This window comes from Gopherus evgoodei, chromosome 6 (genome assembly GCF_007399415.2).
Source record: "Gopherus evgoodei ecotype Sinaloan lineage chromosome 6, rGopEvg1_v1.p, whole genome shotgun sequence".
Classification (NCBI taxonomy): Eukaryota; Metazoa; Chordata; order Testudines; family Testudinidae; genus Gopherus; species Gopherus evgoodei.
Genome location: NC_044327.1, coordinates 41,753,072 through 41,770,945, shown reverse-complemented (window position 1 = coordinate 41,770,945; position 17,874 = coordinate 41,753,072). Strand labels below are relative to the sequence as shown.

Below are 17,874 nucleotides of genomic sequence, written 5' to 3'. Positions count from 1 at the left end.
TAAGCACTCAAATATTGTTATGACAGGCAAGGCTACAGATGCCTAAATAAAATTCTTCCATACTAGAGAACTAGAACCTACCTACCACTCCTGTTAGTCCTGCTTCAGTGTTAATGCTAACACAAAAAGTAATATGTCCGGTGTCCCATTAATGTGGAACATAACTATGGTGTGCCATTTGCGTGAAGTTGTAGTAAATACAAAACCACTCCCCAATAATTCACTTTTTACCCGGATGCTTGCAGAGAGGTTATCATCTTCTGCAACTTGCTCAATAAACACAGCTCCAGGACCACTGTAATGTAAAGTGACAGCTTGAGGTAAATAAATGAATTGTTTTGAGAAGGGGAAAAATATCTTTAGTCATTAGAAGTTCACATTTTTTTTTCCAACTAATAGTTGGAGGATACCAGGGCTCAGTGTAAATAATTCTGAGTCTCTTCCACTATTTCTGTTATATCATCTTGCTTCGTATTGTACTCTCTCTGACTCCCCTCCCCCAGAAGCCTCTAGTGCCTTCACTTCAAAAGCAGGAACAGCTGCCAGGCTGTCACTCCTTCTCCCCTTCAGCTCACTAGCATTTTGTAAGCTACTGTCAGTCTATGACTTCAGTCTACCACCAACTTAACATGAAGCAGAGACAAGTGTTTAGACAGGTGTTTAGAACTACCTCACAGGAAGACCCACATGCACCTAACATTTGCTCCTCACAAAACAAGTAAGCCTCTTGGATTTCTCCGTTTTTTGCCCATTTGTCACAGCGTAAGCATCCAGAGTTTTACTGTTCAGCTCCTGCTATCCTTTCAGCCTCCAGCTAACAGAGAGCACTTATATTTTTCTTTTTTCATACAAAAGAGGATTCTCTACACCAAATGGAGTCTGTGCAGTCAGCAGCATCTCAAGAGAAGAGAGGTGGGGGAAGGGACAATCCTGGAAATAAAAGGAAAAAGAACTGCTCTCAGAGAAACTCCTCTCACTCCTAGGATGTTGTGGTCTCAGGCAGCTTGATCCTGCACTATTCTAGACAATGGGAGTCACTGAATGGGACCAGGATCAAGCCCTGTGTCCACCGGGGTATGATCACGGCTATGTACTGCAGAACTATGGCTGTTCCGGTCATTCCCTAACCCAGACTGTCTGTGGGACATGGATTGCTTGTGAACACTTATTTCCACAACTTCATGATAAAAATCAATCCCAGTGCGTACACACAGATTGTCTTTGGTTTTTAATTTTCTTCACTGTTGCTAGAATGGAAGGGACTGCAGGGAGTCACCTGGAGGGTTTGTACTGCCTTGCCGGAACATGATGGGGACCAGGAGTATCCCCACTTGAGACATGTTAGAGTGCTCTACAATTCACACCCCTGCTAGTATGGACCGTGGTGCCATATTAGGATAAAGTATTGTGGAGATTTTCTAGGCATGTAAAATGACTCTAATATTTCAGTAATAATTAGCTAGAAGTCAACGCTAGCACCATTTCTGGTGCAGGGGGAAGGGTGGACCATGGCCGGGTTTTGATGATGGGGTGACCAGTGGCTGATTTTTTCTGTATCTCTGAGTTGGCAACCCTATCAGCCATGGATGTTTCAAGCAGAGCCACCTATCCAACATGGTACTAAAAATGCCAAGGGCTGCCAGCATCTGGGCTACACTAACACTCTCACCATTGCTACCACAGGGGGAAATGAACCAATCAATGGTGGAACACATGGAGAAATAAGCTCATGGTAGACAAATATTTGTGAAAGATTCTGACACCACCAGCCTTCAGTTGAAGGCTGAAAAAGTTTCCACTCCAGAACCTGGTCCATATTAGGTCCTCTTAAAAATCAGACAAAAGAAACACTAGCCAACTGTGGTGTACTGATGACATCATGACAACAAAACACACAGGTTGCTGAGTTTTATAATAATCATATTGTAACTATTATAAGATACATACGTATTTTAGTTCCTCTTATTTGACTTCAGAGACAATCCTATGGCCTAGTTACAGGTAGTCCTGGGAAGAAGTCTAATTTGCCCGCAGTTTCTGGAAAAAACAAATGCTACTCAGCAGATGAATAAGAAGCTGGAGAATGTAGAGTTGTCTTAGAAGTTCTTTTGGAGGCAGGGAGAGGGAATTTGAAAAAAAAAATTCGCAATAAATCAATGTGAAGTGTCTAATGATTAGAGCAGGACTAATAATGCAAAACAGAAGTTAAAATGTATTCAAGATTTTGTTAATTACTCCAGCCAGTTTTGTACCATTGTGGCATTCTTTCTGCATACATTCGTGTGATTGTGTTGTGCTACTACAAAACCAAAAGCTAAGTCTGTTTGGAAGTTCATTCTGTTAAAATTACATTCACTGTCTGTGAACATTGGCACCAGAAACCTAACTACAAAGCAAGCTCATCCTAAGGGAAGCCAGAGTAGGTACACCATACACTTGTGCACACATCCTACCTGCAACTATGTGACAAGTCAAAACAAAGCACAGCCCAAATTTCAGAGTTAAGATATCAAACACGAACAAAAAACTCCTGAGGCTATACATTTCAAAATGACAAATCTTTGTTTATTTGGGGATAATCTGAACTCAGAAAGATGCCAGATTCCAGTCAATAAGTCATTATTAGTTATTCACTCTGCTCAAACAATGCACTAGATTTTACCTTAGCATGCAATCTCTGTTCAGAGTAGAAAATAAGTTAAATTAAGCACCTTCTTTCTCAACAGGCCTTCTGCTTGTGTCTACTCTGTTATATCTGCTTAGGGAAGAGCAAACCTCTATTCCAGATTGGCACTGCAGAGCAAACACAGCTGTGTGAAGTGCACTGTATCCTGGTTTACGAGTCAACAGATGTTTTCTTTACAGGGACACTGAAGAGAATGAGATGGAACAGAGTGCAGAATATCAAGACTGGTAATGAGGAATAAAAAGAAAGAACATTGTGGACTTCAGAATCCCCGGTGAGTTTTCAGAGCTGGGAGACAGCAATACAGACCTACCAAACCTCTTCACCTCAGTTTCATTTAAAAAACAAACAAAAAAAAAAAAAAAAACACACAAACACACACACCCCCCACACACACAAACCTGGAAATAATGGAGACACAAAATGGAATTTCACAATGCCATTATTTTTAACTGTAACTGAGTCCATGTTCTTATTGTCAGACCATCCAGATACACGTTTCATTGTCCTTGAGTATTTTCATATTATATTTGAGAACATTTAAAAAACAGCCACATAAATGAGAAAATAAATACTCTTTGTAGGTAGGGATTCCCGCATATTTTCCTATGAGACTGTAGTGCTCTTCGGAGCAGCACTGAAAGGCTCTGAAGAGAACTCCCACCTGGAAGAGCAAGGGCAGCCAAAATGCCTTCCTCCCATTTACAAATCAGAGAAAGGAGTTGGGAGTTCTTTCTAGAGAGCCTCTGCATTATCATATGCTGACACAGAGCAGAAAAGCTAATATTTGTAGATCGTTAACTATTGTCTGCTGGAGGGTTTTTGGTCACAGCTGGCCCAAAACAGAAGTCCTCTGCCTCCATCTTTCTTTTCTATTTAAGAATTCATGAAATGAATGGCAAAGAACTTTGACAGAAGCTGTGGAGTCATACAGCCATGTTTATGCACCTAAACAAACACATCCAACCTTTAATACCTCATCACTCCAGGGGTGGGTGGGAAGAATAAGAAACCCCTAAGTAGGTAAACAATTGCAGTTTAAAATAAATAGAACACACTGAGCAAGGAGAATTGATTTTTAAACTATCCCCTCCCTTCACAACTTACCACAAGCTCCAGAGTTTGACATGAACAAGAAGTTATGTCAAACTTAATGAATATATACATAGAACAAAGTTTAAAGAAGAGACATTTTCACAACTCTAATCACAGGACAGTGTTTTTGGTCACTGTTTCCAAATCCTTGATCAACCCTGGGTTCCCACAGCTCAAGAGGGTGGAGAAATTGTAGACAGCTCAATGTGCAGCTGTGGTCAAAAAGAATAAATGAGATGCATAAAGGATGTAATGAAGAATAAAAGGGAAACAATTATAATGCCATTATAAAAGTCAATGGTGCAGCCTTATCTGGAGTTGCGTGTGCCGCATTAGCTACCCCATCTATGAAAGGATATTGTGGAACTAGAAGTAAATTCAGACAAAGGCAACAAGAATGATCCAGGACATTGAAAAACTTTTTTATGAAGAGAGAGATTGAAAACATTGGGATTGCTATTGTAGGATACAAAAAGAGAGGGGACATGATATAAGCATCTGAAATAAGTAATGGTATAGAAAAGGGAGCTCTTGGAGCCCAAACATAAGGGACAGTCTATTAAATTAGAGCTGGGACATTCAAAACTGATGAAGAGGAAATAGGGATTTCCCCTCCACTCACAGACAGACTGTGGAACTCATTGCCACATTAAATCATTGAGGCCAAGGATTTAGCAAGATTCAAAAAGGGATTAGCCATTTACATGGATAACAAGAAAACCTAGACTTAATGCTAACAAAAAGATTGAATGGAATGAAACCTCACGTTTCAGAGCTTAAGTCAACATCTACTCATTAAAGATCAGTATGAGACCAATGGTAAGGGACAAATTATCCCACATCTGCCTTCAGCAAGGTTCTTACACCTTCCCCTTAAGCATCAGGTGTTGGCTACTGTCAGAGACAGGATACTGGAGACAATGTGACACAGGTCTGATCCAGCATGACAATTCTTATGAACTGGGGAAGGGGGGCAAAAGCTGGCTTTGCCTATAGGACAGTGCAAAAAATGGCTTATTTCAGAGGCCAGTAGGCTTGTCTCTTACATAACAGAGTTGTCTCAGGGTCACTCTCTATTATGCTCAGACGACTGTGGCTCCACAGCAGAGAGACAGATCAGCCAGACGTTTTGGTTCTCTGACCATGCCTATGTTGGGGATGGAGGTCACAGCTGAAGTGCACAGAGCCAGCTACAACATTCTTATGCCAGCCCTGGATTTCCCTCCCCCACATGACAGAAGAATTCCTAGGAAGTTGCTTAAGCCAGCTTTAAAGCTGCTTTGTATCATCAGTTCAGCATAACGTGGCCTTCCTAGGGCCAGAATTTGGCCCAGAGACGAAGGCTATGGCTACAGTACAGAGCTTACAGCGGCGCAGCTGCACCGGTGCTCGTGCTAGTGCAGACGCTCTAAGCCAACAGGAGAGAGCTCTCCTGTCAACTTAATTAATCCACCCCCAACAAGCGGTGGTAGCTATGTCAGCAGGAGAAGCTCTCCCCCAAATATAGCGCGGTCCACAGCAGCGCTTAGGTCAGTGTAACTGACATCATGTGGTTTATTCACACCCCTGAACAACGTAAGTTATATCAATCTAAGCTGTAGTGTAGCCACAGCCTAAGACTTGGCTTATTTGTTTCCTTCTTACCCCCATCACACCTACCCACCCACAAAATTTTAATAGAGTTCAGTGCTCTTGCAAATGAGAGAGTCAATTCTCTATCCAAGTATAGTGTGATCTAGTGCTCCTACGCAGAGTTCTGACAAGACACACTCTGCCCCATTCTGGTCAGGACAGACTGATTTAAATCAAAACAATGTAGAACACTAATTTTAGTCATGATTTAAAGCAGCAAGCAGGAAATGTTGATTTAAAAATCATTGATTTTAAATCTTGTTTTCCTCTTCTGCTTCTGTTATTTTCCTAAAGAAAGGTTGAATCCCATTGGTTGGTAACAATTAAAATATATTGATCTGCAGCATTTTAAAAAAAACTGATTTTTTTATTAGTTAAATAAATTTACCTTAGAAATGCTGATACATAAGGGGAAAACAGTATGTTTATCAAGATGTATCAACATATGAATTGCATTTAAAAGTAACAGATTTACTAACAATCAAGTATCTGTAGTTAGTGAACTGGTGGATTGTTTCTGATCACCTTGGGCCAGGTTTTCAAAAGTATTTAGGTGCTTTCTGGGATTTGTTTCAAAGATGCCACAGAGTGATAGGCACCTAACTCCCATTCATTTCAGTAGGAGTTAAACACCCAACCTGCTTAGGCACTTTTGAAAAAAATCCCAGTAGGTGCCTATCTGCATCTTAAGGCACCTTAAATGCCTTTGAAAATCCAGTCCCATGGCCTTCAGATTTTTAGAGTTAGTAGATCTCATCTTCCATTTGGTTTTTATTCATAAAATTGGCTGAGGAAAACAAGCTTCCCTGCTTTTTCAACTCATACCCAGTTTCTCCATTTTCTGTATCTGGTAGCTACACTGAAATCAAATGTAATTAAGGCAAAAGCTTTTCTGCACAACAGAAATTGGAAGTACTTACATTTGGAAATATGTAAATGTCAGCACTCACTCAATTGTAAAGAATGTAAATACTATAGATACTTAATGCAGAATGTTACATTGTGACATTTATAAAGTTTGAGCAGACCTAAAATGTTAATGCTATTTCCCCCTAATTCTGCCTATAATTTAAAAGGCAGCATCCCTTAACTCAGTGGTGGGTAACCTGCAGCCTGTCAGGGTAATCCACTGGCAGGCCGCCAGACAGTTTGTTTACATTTGCACAGCAGCCCGCAGCTCCCAGTGGCCCACATTTCACCGTTCCTGGTCAATGGGAGTTGCAGGAAGTGGTGCAGGCTGCAGGGACGTGCTGGTTGCCACTTCTCGCAGCTCCCATTGGACGGGAATGGTGAACCGCAGGCCACAGGAAGCTGCGGGCAGCCATGCAAATGTAAACAAACTGTCTGGTGGCCCACCACTGTATTACCCTGACGGGCCGCAGGTTGCCCACCACTGCTTTAACTCATTAAAACTTGAGGGCTCAATTTAAAAAAAAAAATTAAATTAAAAAATAATGTATGTACTCTTGAAGTTTAGGTGTTAAATTTGACGTTATGACGTTATTTTAAACAGCTTTTTTTTTAAGAAAAATTTATTTAAATTTAAAAAAAAAATCAGATTTTTTTAAAATAAATAAATAAATAAAAATCAATATTTTAATCCACTCTGACTCTAGTACTGGTCCTTCAGACAGAAGTGGCCACATTTGCAGTACCTGTAATGCACACAAATGAAGTGGAAACTAAGGGCTTATCTACATAGCCCCACACCATGGACCACAGGGATGCAAAGGCAGCATGCACTGAAGTGCTGTGCTATAACTGCTCCTTGTTGATTCTGCTAGCATGAACTAAAAGGTACCTAGCTCACATTAACATAGTCCTGGCGGAAAGGGGGTCTACACAGATCCAGGTCAGTTACAGCTCAACACTTTAATGCAAGCTGCAACTCACACCTCTGTAGCCCACACTGCAGTGCTGTCTAGAGAAGCCCTAAAAGTACTGAACTTGTTATGCACATGACAAGAATATATTCAGACCCCAGAAAAAAAGAGTGCCCATGCATACACCCCTTGAGCCACTGAGCTCCCCTGAACTGGTTTTGCTACAGAACAAGTCATGGATTTGCTTCTCAGTACAGTCACTCTTCTGTTCCTTCAGAGAGTGTAATATCAAACCCCTTCTGAACTCAGCACATTCAGAGCTTTCCACTTTTGCTTTCTCACTACTATTTCAAAAATGGCAACGTCTCCAGTAACCACATTCATCATATTTGGGACTGGGGAGGAGTAGAGGAGAAGGAAGACAGAAAAGAGCTTGGGTTTTGTTAGGATCAAGAGGTTGAAGTGCTTGTTTAATAAAAACTCCCGGAATATGGCTTTAGTTTTAGTCTTTATGTGATAACAGGCTACCACCAATACCTGTCATTGCCTTCAGCACCTTCTATCCAAGGGTCTCAAAGCACTTATAAACACCGAACACTACCGCACATCTGTGAGGTAAGTAAATATATTCTTAATATTTAAGCTCTAGGAGGCATGACAACTTTTATGGGCCTACCAGTTCAGACTAGTAATCCATCTATCTTAGACAATGGCCAGTACCAAATGCTTCACAGGAAAGTCCAAGAAACCCCCATGATGTACAATTATGGAATATTTGTGTCGATAGGAAAGCTGACTTCCTAAAGCCCAGGCTGCTGGAGGGTCTGGCTTTAGGGTCTACTTCTGTACTTCCAGTCACTGAAGTCAGGGGAAGATATTTTGTGCAAAGAGCAGCAGATTTGACCAAATATCAAGAGACAGTCTCAGCTCTGAGAAGGTGCCTGTAACAGAGATTCTCACGTCTCCCTCCGATTATTGCACTGTAACACTATTAACCATCAAATACACTTTTAAATGGAATAACCTCTCCCTGTGGGTAATAACCAGGCTTCATTCAAATGTTCAGCCACTACCACCCTCATGTGAGGCACTATAAGAACAGAGAGCAATGATATTCGCTCAATCCCACTGTCATATGTCCACTTTCACAGAGATACTTTATTAACAGAAACCTCACATCAGCACGAGAAACAATCCTACTGTAACTCTCAACACATCACAACAGCTATTCAAAACTAGCCCAACACTAGAGAGAGTCTGCAGGCCATACCTGTATAATTCTCACTGAGCCGGGCATGATAGGTCAATAGGGTTAATTATCTAATCCTAATGTTGAAGGAAGTGGAAAATATTTAAAAAAAATAAAAAAGCATAGGTTTCCAGACTAGCTCCGAGCATTAAGTAGGTGAAATGAATCATTTACTCTATACTTTACCTACTTCTTTCCCCCATCCGACCCCACCATCTTCAGACAAGCTTACTAGCAAAGGCTGAAAAAGTGCAACATGCCAACCTCTCCTTCCCTTCCCTCTTTACATAGCAAAGTGAGAATTCTCTTGGTACCGTTTGAGCTGTCAAAAAGCAGTCATTCTTAAAACTGTCTATTATACGGAGTAAATAATCTCCAGGGGTAGGGAGTTTGATAGTTATTCTACTTTACTATCCACACAAAACAGGCAAAATACCAAAGACTAATTTTGTTTTAATAGTTCCTACACAGTTAGTTCAATTTTGTCTAGTCACTTCTCATTTAGTCTACTCACGTACGCAAGGAATTAAAAGGTACATCTGAATCCCAATTACATGACCTGTAACAGAGTGGAGAAAGATGTAACAAGAGCCAGTGGTTGGAAGCTGAAGCCAAACAAATTCAAATAAAAAAATAGCCACAATTTCCCTGTCTCGCCACCAACTGAGGATGAGTAACCATTGGAACAACCAACCAAGGGAAGGAGCGGATTCTCCTTCTCTTGCAGTCTTCAGATCTAGACTGTATGCCTTTCTGGAAGAGATGCTGTAGCCAAACACAAGTTACTGGTCTCAACACAAGGGTCACTGGGGGAAATTTAATTACCTGTGATATACAGGAGATAAGATTAGATGATCCTATCATTCTGGCCTATGACTCACTAGCAAAGCTCAGCGACATTCTCTCACCTTTCATTAGGCTTGTACTGCAACACCAGAATAGTTATTTTCACTTTCTGGTTCTAATGACTACTCCAGTCCTGTTGTTTTTTCTGACATTGCAGAAGGGATTCGCTTTTTTTTTTTTAAATTGAGTTTGTTTAAATAGTCCCACCTAATGTAGAAATCTGAAATGCATGACATCTGAATTCTGAGTTTTGCTAATTGACATTGCCTTAATCTCAATATTGTCATAAATCCAAGTAGAGCTCTCCCAAGGAAGTACATTTTTGTATGATATTAGGTGCTACAGTTTGTTAGAAACACTTGGAAGTTAAGGTACAATTCACATAAACAATAGGAAAGGAACATTTTCGAGGTAATCTGCATAAGTATACATCAATCGCTTATAGTAATGAATTCCGTTAATTGTTCATTCCTGACATGTACTGTCACCCTCCTTTTCAGGCCCTGACTTTCTCACAGCTGGCACAATATAATTTGCATATTATCACACCTCAATATATAGCATCTCTAATGGGAGTAAGAGGTGGAGTCCCAATGCTGACAACTCTAAGTTGTTGCCTTGATTATTCCATGAGAAATCTAAAATGTTCTTCTACATCACTGTCAGTTACTCAGCCACAAAAAGACACTATTAAAGATACTTTAAATGAATTATGGCCCATTAGAGTCAATTACATTGCAAGTCTGATCACAAATCTAAATGGTTATTTAAGGCAAATTTTAATTTCAAAGGCTAAGTGAGATTTATAAAAAAAAAAAAAAAAAAAGCAATATTTGATTAGTCATAGTTTCACAGAGTTTACTTACAAAATAAAAACAAGTTAAATTTTCAGCCAAGAAGCCCTCCATCTATTTATACAGTATTGTAAACATTTTTATTTTAAATAACATGGAAACATTTATTGGATGATAGAGAGGGTAAATAGTCAAAGCTTCTCACAAATCTTTGTTAAGTTCACCCATGGAATCACAACCACCAGTATGCTAATCATTAGGACATGGTAAATAAATAACTTATTTATTTAATGTGCTGGATTGCCTTACCACAATCCACAAGTATTTACAAATACATTTAAAATTTACACTAATGCTGGTATTATATAGAAGTTTACCATTTATACGCACACTGCCTTACAAACTTACAAGGGCAATCTACAAGGGACTGACTGTTTTTCTATAAACAGCTTCTGATCAGAACAGTGTTGATGCTTGAAACTTTCACTATTACTCAATTCTACTAACTGACCAGAATGCTCCTCATCCCTGCACCACAGCCACAATAGTTGCTGACACCATAACAAATTTGCAACTATTCTCACTTAACAGATTGTGCATTTGTAACCAAGAAGCACAAGCTACTGCCTATTTTGACAGCTTCTCCTAGGTTGCAAAGAGAGACCCCGCATCAGTTACAAAACAGATTCTTCATTAGAGAGTTTTAATGTCACTTCCCATATCTATTATTTAGATATATAATGCACATCAGGAACTGAGACACACATAGGTATTAGAGTTTAGAAGCCAGAAAGGGGGTGAGGGGAAGGAAGTTGTGTAATGGATTAGTCTCATTTAGAGGATATTCCTGGACATGAAAAACAAGGCAGTTTCCATTTCCATCGGTGCCAATAAACATTTACAGTGATCTGTCTAGGCCGCGCTTGCTGACATGCCACCTGAGACACTTAGGTTTAATTTCCAATCCAAGGGCCTGATTCTATTCTCAGTGACCTTAGGATAAGTCCAGAAGAACTCCATGGAAGTTAACAGAGTTACATGTGTCTAGACTAAAACGGAATTCAGTCCCATGTTTCTTACTTTAGTGTGGAGTGCTACAGAAGCAATATGCTTAGTCTGGAGTCATCAAATTATTGGTGACAACTTTGACGTTTTCCAGTTGAGCCCCATCCATCCTCAGGCCTAAGCAGTATAACACAGTTTACAAAGTGGAGAGAGGTTACTTGGCAAAGCCTGTCCTGATGCAGGGAAGGAACTAGATCAGCGGTTCTCAAACTGTGGGCTGGGACCCCAAGTACCACTGCACGGGCCAAAGCCCACTGCTGGGGCGGAAGCCCTTGGGTTCAGGCTTCAGTCCCCGCTCCTGGGTCACGTAGTAATTTTTGTTCTTAGACGGAGGCCGTGGTGCAATGAAGTTTGAGAATCCTTGAACTAGATGACCTACTGGAGGTATCATAGACCCACATAAGTAGTCATCGGGTCTTTGGACCAGGGCACTGGAGGACACCCCCATCCTGGCAAGAATGATTTTCTTTGCATGTCTTTCATGCATATTAAATTATTGCAGCATGGTCTTCTGCACTTTACACTGCATCATCTTTTCCTCTACCTCTGCACTTATTCCCTTCCTCACATACATACACCTTCAATCCCTTGATCTCACCCAAAGTCACCCTGTCAGAAGAGGCTGAAATAAGAGTTACAGAGGCAAAGATAAATCTGATTTCTCAATTAGCAAATTGGCATGCCACCTTTCTGAGATAGCCAAGACCCAAGGTGACTGACTAAGCCAGACAAGCTATTCTCTTAATTAAAATATGTAAAAGAGAGCTCTCATTTTAAATAAAAAATTACAATGTAACAGGCCTTAGCTTTACAAGAGAAAAATGAAACTGTTAGCTTTTATCTAAAGTCAAACTTCTGTTCACAGGGCAGTCACAGTAAAGCCCCATCTACGCTAGAGCTTTAAAGCTCACCGGAAACACTTTTTAAAAATATACTTGCAACACTGTAGCCCACACACTATGTTCAAAAGTGTCTCGTGATCCTGAGTGCCTTACAAGGGGCCTGATTTTTAGCTTGCATCCATCCTCCAAAAGTCAAGCCCATTTAAGGTGTCTCAGGTGGGTACCCAAAAATGAGGGCAAAGTTACTCATTGTGACAAACTGGGAAAGTTCTTAATGGATGTGACGAACTGGGAAAGTTCTTAATGTTTTCTCTGAATACTGTGTTGGTACCTCAGTGTCCCCATGGCAGTTCTTAAGTATCTGGCAGAGCAAAGGGCCAGTGCACCTAAATGCCTGGCACTCTGTCTACTAGCAACTGATGGCCTGGGCCCCTCCCCTGCAAAGGTGCCAGCTGAAGGTGTTGGAGACAAAGGGATCAGGTGACCTCCTGGCCCGGGAAAGGGGCTGAGGAGAGAGGAAGGGCTGGGAGGGGTTTTTAGTCTGGAGCTGGCTGGGGTCAAGGGTGGAGGGCAGACCTGGGGGTCTGGCTCACTGCCCCCCAGAATGGACCCAGCCGAGGGGTCCGGTTCGCTGTACCTACAAGCTCTGTTTTAGACCCTGTTCCTGTCACCGAATAAACCTCTGTGTTACTGGCTGGCTGAGAGTCACGTCTGACTGCAAAGTGGGGGTGCAGAACCCGGTGGCTTCCCCAGGACACTGCTGGGGTAGACTCGCTGTGGGAAGCGCATGGAGGGGCAGAGGATGCTGAATGCTCCAAGGAGAGACCCAGGAGGTGAAGACGTATGAGCTTCTTGCCCTGAACAAGTCTGCTCCAAGGGAGAGGAGGCTCCCCAAAGTCCTGCCTGGCTTGGTGGGGAGCAGTTCCAGAGCATCGCCCGGTGACTCCGTGACACTCATCACTTTTGAAAACGTGGACCTACAAGCTTAACTGCGGCTTAAGCATACCCGTGCTGACGAACACAATAGCCTGTGTAGGTGGGACCAAGCACTCCCATTTGTTCATTTGCATCACATCTTCTTCCCCATCCCCTTACACATGGAATGCCCTTCCTGAAGGGATACATGCCACTATCCTCTCCCCCTCAAGAGTTACTACTGTCATGAATCCTCCAAGAAATCAATTAGCACTGGTAAGTTGAGGGGAACTTGGGACTTGTTGATTTTTAAATATATAATTTTCATTTTTATGTTGTATCCTTCCCCCCCTGCTCCTTTTGACTGATGTGTGTCTTTGCCAGCGCTTCAGATCAGCGATTGTCTCTCTGAGTGTGGCTAGGACATTTGAGTGTTAATTTTACTTATTTCTGTTTCAGTAAGTCAGTTCTGAAGAGGAGCAGTATTCCAGTCTAGGCCTACCTGGGCAAAACCTCATCTTTACATACACATCCCATTGAACAGGCCTAACTGTGTTGGAATCAAGATTTAACAACTCTGACTTCAGTTTAAGTGCAATTAAACAACTTCCAGGATGGGGCTTTAAGTTAATTTTCAGCAACCATAAGCTATTGGAGACCGGCCATTTCCCCCTAAATTTCCCACCCATGGAACTGCTGCAGTGGTAACAGGGCTCACTGAGGTATGGTCTGTCCTTGTTTTAAGTTTATATAGTGAATGGCACAACAGGATTCTGGCCTCTATGAGCAACTGTAATAAATAAATAAATAATGTGTAAACCAAACTCCACATCACCTAACTATGCTCACTGTGCTCACTGCAGGACTAGAGTAGTGGTTTTCAAACTGTGGGTCACGGAATATAAGGCACTAGGTCACGGTGGCTCTGGTCAGCACTGCTGACTGGGTCATTAAAAGTCCTGTCAGCAGCGCAGTCTCACTAAGGCAGGCTAGTCCCTACCTGTTCTGACACTACGCTATGCGCTGGATATGGCCAGCAGCAGGTCCGGCACCTAGGCAGGGGGGCCAGGGGGCTCTGCGCACTGCCCCCACCCTGAGCATCGGCTCCGCACTCCCATTGGCTGGGAACCAGGATTCCAGCCCTGAGCCCCCCCCCAAAACCGAGCCCACTCCTGCACCCCAAACCCCTCATCCCCAGCTTCACCCCCGAGCCTGCACCTCCAGCCCAGAGCCCTGAGCCCCTCCCACACCCCAACCCTCTGCCCCAGCTCAGAGCCCCCTTCTACAACCTGAACCCCTCATTCCCAGCCCCACCCCGCAGCCCTCACCCCCACACCCCAGCCCTCTAACCCAGCCCTGAGCCCCTTCCCTCTCCCAAACCTCTCATCTCCAGCTCCGTTAGGTCACAGGCATCAACAATTTTCTTCAACTGGGTCACCAGAAAAAAAGTTTGAAAACTACTGGCCTAGGGGATGAGGACATGCTTTTCAATGGTGCTCAGCACGCACAAGCAGAACTAAGTTTTCAAAAGAGCTTTCGGCTATGTTCATCTGAAATTTGTCCGTAACTGTCACAAGAGGATCTGCAGGGTGTTGAGCTCTTCTGAAGAGCTGGCTCTTATTTAAGTGCCTAAATGGGAGCTAAACTCATTTGAAAATCTGGCCCATAGTGTTGACTGCTGGCATACACCAGTGGCTTGTCTCCACTAGAATGTGTCACTGGTGGAAGCAATGGCAGGATTTTTGGAGAGGGAGGAGGGAGAGGATAAGAGTCTAATACAGCTGTGACCTGAATGCCCTATCAACTCTACAACAAGGGCCAGGTTATAAAGTAGTCCCCTGACAGTGACTTCCAGGTGGATGTGGTCTTAGAACAAAGCTCTGCTTCAAACTCAGCATCCAGGCCCACCTCCACTATAACTATTCAAGCAAGACTCCCTTCCCAAGCTAATGTGCGAGTGATCTGACATTAGTTATTCCATTATCAGCTTCTAACTATGCCTAAAGTGCTGGTTCACATGTGCTAAGGAGAGGCTGAACAGCAGACACTGGAGCCAGCAGGGAAGTTAGATCCTGCCCCCCCCCCCGCCCCACAGGGTGAACAGAATGGAGCGCTGACAGACCATCACCTTGGCCTCACAACGATGTGCTCCTCCACCCCAAATACCATGGATGTTTCAGGACCAAAAGCCTCCCCCATCCGCTGGGGAGGGGAAAGCCGCCAGCAAGTGGAGGGAGAGGGAAGCCCTGGCCATTGCAATGTCAAGTGAAAGGGAACCCGAAGCAACGTGCTGTGGCCGGGGGCTGGGCATGCAGCTGCACAACTAAAGCCCCGGCCTGCTCCACCCTCCCCCTCCCAAGGACATGTCCCCAGGGTGATAGTTCAGACACACCACGCCGCCCCTCCTCCTGCTTCCAAGTCAGGGCACAGGCAGGGGAAGCCAGTTGACTGCACCATAAACCACCACCTCATCCAGCCCCGGGGCAAGGGAAAGAGAAGCTGCCGCAAAGCAGCCGCTGGGGTTGCACGATCCTCTCGCCCCCAGCCCCGAGGAAGGGAGTTTGCCAGGGGACCCCCCAGGGATCAGAGCTCTGTGCGCCCGGGGAGGGGAGAGCAGACTTTACACTGACAAGGGTCCTAACAAAGTTTCCTCCCCCTTCCCAGCGCTGCCCTGCTGAGCCTGGATCCCTCCCTCCCAGCCCGCAGCTCCGCGGGCACAAGCGATCCCCGGAGAGCCGCTCCGCTCACCTCTCCGCTCGCATCCCTCATGCCGGGGGGCAGGCGGCTCCCAGGGCCCTTACCCAGGCGGGACGGGAGAGAAGAGGGGACGCATCAGGCACGCGGCTTCCCCCGGAGCACGCCACCCGGCCCCTCAGCGACACCCACCTCCCGGCAGCCTCCGAACTCCCCGCTCGGGTCTCTTTGTACCAGCGAGCAGGCACACCAGCCGGCCGCCCGCACTGCGGCTGCGCGCTGCCCAAAATCAACAATGCAACCCTCCTCCCCTGCTGGGGCTCCGGAGAGGCGGGGGAGCAGCGGGGTAGGCCGGGCTCTGGGGCTGAGCATAGGCTGCGAAGCCCGCCGCAGGGGCAGAGAGCAGGCTGCCTACCAAGGGTCGCTGGCTTAGGGGCAGCAGAGTACTCAGCGGGAGAGCTAGCTCATACCACGGGAATTCAGTAACAAGAGCGAGAGGGCGATATGTTGCTTCCAAGAGGTTAAAGCAAAGCAGAGGACTGAACTTCAGGATGTTGCTTGAGTAGATTTGATAGGTTAGCTCAGTTATATAGACGTCACCTGCCACTGCCTGTCTGTGTGACTTTGGACAAATCACTCTCTCTGTGCCTTGGTGTTCCCATCTGTAACGTGGGGATAATAATACCTGCTAGGATAGGAGAGAGGGAAGTTTATTTGATGTATTGTTTATTTCTATTTAGAGCATGCCCAGTGCTTGGCCTCTTTCAATCATTTTAAATAAAATGTTTTGCAATTTACATTTTGCAGTACAGACGTACAGGATTTCCAGTCACGAGCTTCTGCGCTGCACGTACTGAGCTGTGTTGTGGGACTTAGTTTGGGAATGTGTGTCAAGTGCTTTGAGATCCTAGAAAGAAATGCTGCTATACAAGTGTCAAGAGGTATTGGAACCTGTTATCATTAGCGGCACATGAAGTAGGTTTTTTTACTGATCATTCCTTTGTAGTGATCTTTCAGTCATAAGGCTTAAAAGAGACTGTTTAAAAACTATTTCCCATCTGTGCTGATGTGTTTGCCTCTGCCAGTGACCAGTGAAGCATTCATTTGTACGGATAATTTCTCTCTTTTTCTCTGTTTTTAAGGGTAGGTTGGAAAGAATTTTGCATTTTGCTGAGCAGATAAAGCATGCTGGAGTTTTTGGGGGTGCTAACTTGAGACAATTCTAACTAGACTGGCCTGCCATCATGGCTAAAATGCCTAGCACAACTCACTCTCCCCTTGCAACAAGATTCTGAATCACAGCACATCAGATTTAGGACTCCTTGTTGTATGGACTGGATGTAGAGAGATCATTTGGATTTAAAAATTAAAACTTAGGGCTGGGGGAAAAGGAGTGTTCAAATTGATCTTTGTAATAAAACTGCAGTATCCTTGAAAAATTGCCTAAAACATATTTTTAATCTAAATAAGGAAGTCTTCCGTCCATTAAAAGGCTAAAAGATGGATCCAAAGTCCATTGAAATTAATAACTTCAGTGGGTTTAGTTTGGATCAAGTTCCAAATCCTGAAATGGCTGGCACAGCAAGGGCATGCCCTGTGCCAAGGGAGTCCTGTCAGCCAGGCCAGGATTCCTCACTGCAGGCAGATCAGAAGCAAAGTGCCCCCCGCCCCCGCCACCTGCCAGCTAGGACTAGCTGTTGACAACAGTATTTGGTATTTCCCTTTCAGCAGGGAGTAGATAATGTATTTAGCTTACATTTTCAAAGTAGAGCAAATGTGTGGCAATATCCCCTGCACTGCTTTGAAAATCTCAATCTATAACACCTCTTAAAACTATGGTCTTAAAACTGTTGTACCCAAACTCCGTTGGCCAGAAAAACTGTCTTTAAAACCCTTTTCAGCTAACAAGGCCACAGTTTTAAAAGCATTCACTTATATTGTATGCTTCAGTGTTTTGGTAGCCAACCTGAAATTTCACTGCTTCTACATTATGTCAGGTTCCATTCTGAGTGCCCTGTGCCTCTCAACTCCTAAGAGCAATAGTTTCAGAGCACCTTTATGATAGCTGAGAGATTGATTTTATAGCTCTGATTCCACACTCTGTTTGAATTAAGGAGTGATTAACAAGTGAATGCACAGGCCTGGAACAAGTGGCACACAATAGACTCAACAAATGCCAACAGCTTGGTCTTTCCTTCCAGATTTGGATGCATAGTGTTGCTCGTTGATCAGC

The 17,874-nt window shown here is 43.7% G+C and overlaps 1 protein-coding gene across 1 annotated transcript in view; it reads right to left on the bottom strand.

Annotated features, from left to right (window-relative positions):
- KANK1 (KN motif and ankyrin repeat domains 1) overlaps positions 1-15,883 on the bottom strand; it is a 179,725-nt gene extending 163,842 nt beyond the window's left edge. The window contains exon 1 of the mRNA XM_030567139.1: positions 15,696-15,883. The gene's annotated coding sequence lies outside the window, so the exon portion shown is untranslated. The remainder of the gene's footprint in view (positions 1-15,695) is intronic.
- Between the last annotated feature and the right edge of the window lie 1,991 nt (positions 15,884-17,874).